We start from the raw sequence: 3,837 nt of genomic DNA on the forward strand, positions 1-3,837 counted from the left end.
CTGATTGTTCTCCTTTACCTGTTATTCCATGCCTGGAATAACCTAAATGTCCCACCGTGAGTAAGGTCATGCATGATGTGATTAATGATATTGTACAAAACTTGAAATGTTTTGTATGAAGTGCACTTGTTATGTCATATATAAAATGCATTATTCATTCATAACAATTATAAATAACTTTAGGTGATATACGAAACTCATAATAATTTAATCCTAAGTCCTTAATTCAAAATAAAAATAAAAATTATAGTCAGGAATATAAAAGCAACATTGGAGTCATGAAAATAGTAACACATCAAAGTCATGAAATTAATAACAACATAAAAGTCATGAAAAAATCATTTGAATGCAGTTTTTTTTAAAAAAAACACCTATATGCAAAATTTCATTTCATCGCACTCTAATTCTCCTAATCTGTAATAATCCAAAATAGTTTACTTAAAAATTTCAGCACCTAAAATCATCATTCTAAACGAAATTAGCGTAACATAACACAATTTCACAAACACACATCAGAGGCAACAACAGCAGTAACGAGCATAAATCGTGCTCGACAAGCATAATCACCTTAAATCTAGTGATGCACATATAATTAAATTTTTCCTAATACATAATTCATTCACAAACATCACAACCGTAAACAACAGCCTACGTTCTAACTTATTTTCAACAACTTCAGAAAATGAAATCCCTAATCGTAACAACAACAACAACAAAACCCTTTAATAAAAAGAACTTGCCTATAAACACAACATAGTTGGTCTCATCTCAAAATTCGAAATCAATAATTCATGAAAAATCTTATTCTAAGACTTGTTTACATAGTTTTGTTTTTATTTAGAAAACCAAACTTAAATACCACAAAGCTACTACAACAGTTATCACAGTATTTTCATCAAACACCTCTCATGCATTGAATATTTGGGATAAAAATTAGAATTTTCTATCCATTAGTAAAACCAAATGCATGCACCTAAAACATTTCTTATCACTTTCAACAAAAACTCCTCATTTTTCCTAAAAACAAAAACATAATTTCCTTGTAAACATTCTCAAAACTAACATGCATGCCCAAGTCTTTGGAGAAATTTCTTAAATGAAGAATGATAGAAACTCACAGTTTGATAAGGGAGAAGACGTTCTAATTAGATTGATTGTTGAGCTTCCCTTTTTCATGAATTTCCACTTCGACTCAAGTTCTTCATTTTTGGTTTATTATCCCTTGCTGCTTCCTTGGTTGAATCTGGTTATGAATAGATGAGACATGCAACGCTTAAAAATGGTTCTAAAAGCTTTTGGTTTAACTGATTTGCAAAATGAAGAAAATAAGGAAAATGAGAGGTTGAAGATGAAGATTGAGAGGATGAAGGACACTAACCAGTAACCAGAAGGAGAAGAAATGGACCGTGTTTTACGAGTGAGAGAAAAAAACTTACTACAATTTCAGATGTATATGAAATTATGCCATTACTCTTCCTTTGTCCAAATATTACAATAATGCCCTTTTTTTCTTATTAATTTAACAAATAAACTAGTTATTTATTTTTTTTCTTATTAATTTAACAAATAAACTAGTTATTTATTTTTAAATGGTTGTTACAGGTTCACATTCTGGATCGACAAAAAATGATCGCATTTGTTGTATTGGTTTTGTTAATGAAAATCACTGGGTTCCGGTAATTATTTTCTTATACTTTTTTAAATTTTATTCTGATAATTTTTGTCTTATATTTTGTTAATTTATTTAATTTTTGCAGTTAAAGATGAAAGATGGATTTCCAATGCCAGACATTGCACCAGGTTGGAAGCAATATCGTAGCAATGAAGCAACTTCTTGGGCAATAACATACGCATGCCGTCTACAACACTGAGGGTATTTATTAGGTCGGTTGTCACGTGTTACCCAAAATCCACCTATGGAACCCGTAGATGCAATGTCTTTAGATGAACCTTAATGTTTTAAAATTGATACAAAATCACTTTAATGTAACCGACATTTCAATTGTTATTAATTAATTTTAGTTTTTTGTCATGCCTTTTAGTAATTGATTTTATCTTGTATTTATTTCATAAGGTAACCGACATAACAATATTTAATAATTAATAAAGTAACCAACATAACAATAATTAATAGAGTAACTGACATAACAATAATTAATAATTAATAAAGTAACCGACATAACAATAATTAATAAAATAACTAACATAAAGTGTTCATAAAATAACCGACATAATAATAGTTCATCAAAAATGTTCATAAAATAACCGACATAACAATAGTTCATCAAAAGTGTTACTACTAACTAGTGCGACTACGTGATAAATACAAAGCTTTATAAAAGTGAATATACAACTCATCATCTGGACTAGCTTGATGTTGACTCAACCCCTATTGTATAAGATCACCGATCTGCTGTAGGATAGGTGGCGGCTGTGAACTAGAAGCATCTGCACTGGTGGACGGTACACTATAACGTGGGACCTGAGGTACACCATCTGGTCGCACCAGCAGTGGATGAGACACCTGATAGAACCACTCCAAATATCCATCTTCACACTCAGATGGATATGTAGCTGGACGAAACTTGTGAAATAGCTCTGTCACTGGCATCACATATCCCAACCATTCCACATCTACATCAAATAATCTAGCATGATCTGGAAGTGGCGGTGAAGGAATATATTGAATATATCCGAATTGTCTCAAACACCTCTCTGGTAGATATTTCACTACAGTGCTGCATAATCGAATGTGACCAGTATAAAGCGTGATATCATCAAAAGGAATGACACCGTGTGTTTTTCCCATGGTCTCCATATAACATCTGGTGTCAATGCATCAATAATACTTATGTATTCATGGACCTTATGCTTGCCTTGCTTATAGCACCATCTATTCATTCGGGCAAAACATTACACGTCAGCACCTTGATCACCTCTATTACAAATATTCAGAAAATATTCGTAAATCCAGCACTGTTACAAATAAAAATATTAAATAATTAATACTAACAATTAAATACAACATAAATAAATTAAATAAATAATTAACAATTAATACTAAAATATAATTGATACCTGAAGCAGCGTCATTTATCCACCTAGCTGTTTGGTGTCATAATAGCAGGCATCTGAGATGTAGTTATAAAGCACCACTAGTGCAGCAGTACCCCATGCATATTTATCTATACCATCTAAATATCTGAATAAAGGAAGGTACTTCGCATCAATTAGAGTATGACTCTTATCAGCAAAAATAGTACTCCCGACTAAATTCAACAGATATGCCCTAGCAGCACAGTCAAACCTCTCTGCTGCACACTGCCTTCTGAACACCTCCTTCAACCAATTCAATCTATAGTGTGCACCTCTAGTCTTTTTGGTCTCCTCCCAGATCTCTTCCGTGGTCACTCCTAATAGATGGACGGCAAGATTACATGCCGTTACTCTATCTACATCGGGTGGACTGTAGAACTCACCCCTAATAGGCAATCCGAGAAGATTGGCAACATCATCCAAAGTAATCGTCATTTCACCAAATGGCATGTGAAATGACGATGTCTCAGAATGCCATCTTTCAACAAAGGCAGATATCAAGTTGTTGTCGATCATCTTCAAACTACCCCGTTGTAATGGGTTCAGACCAGACAAATTCACCCAATTCTCTATGGGTCGCGGAAGTACCGGCGGAGTAAATTGTTGCATTTTCTTCCCATGCGCAACAATTTTCAGCAATGGTCGCTCCTGTATACAAAAAAAAAAATATGACATTAAAATTAAATTTAGACAACAAATAATAATTAATTGAAATAAGTAATAATTAATTTAATATACCTC

Source organism: Cicer arietinum, chromosome 2, assembly GCF_000331145.2.
Source record: "Cicer arietinum cultivar CDC Frontier isolate Library 1 chromosome 2, Cicar.CDCFrontier_v2.0, whole genome shotgun sequence".
Taxonomy (NCBI): domain Eukaryota; kingdom Viridiplantae; phylum Streptophyta; class Magnoliopsida; order Fabales; family Fabaceae; genus Cicer; species Cicer arietinum.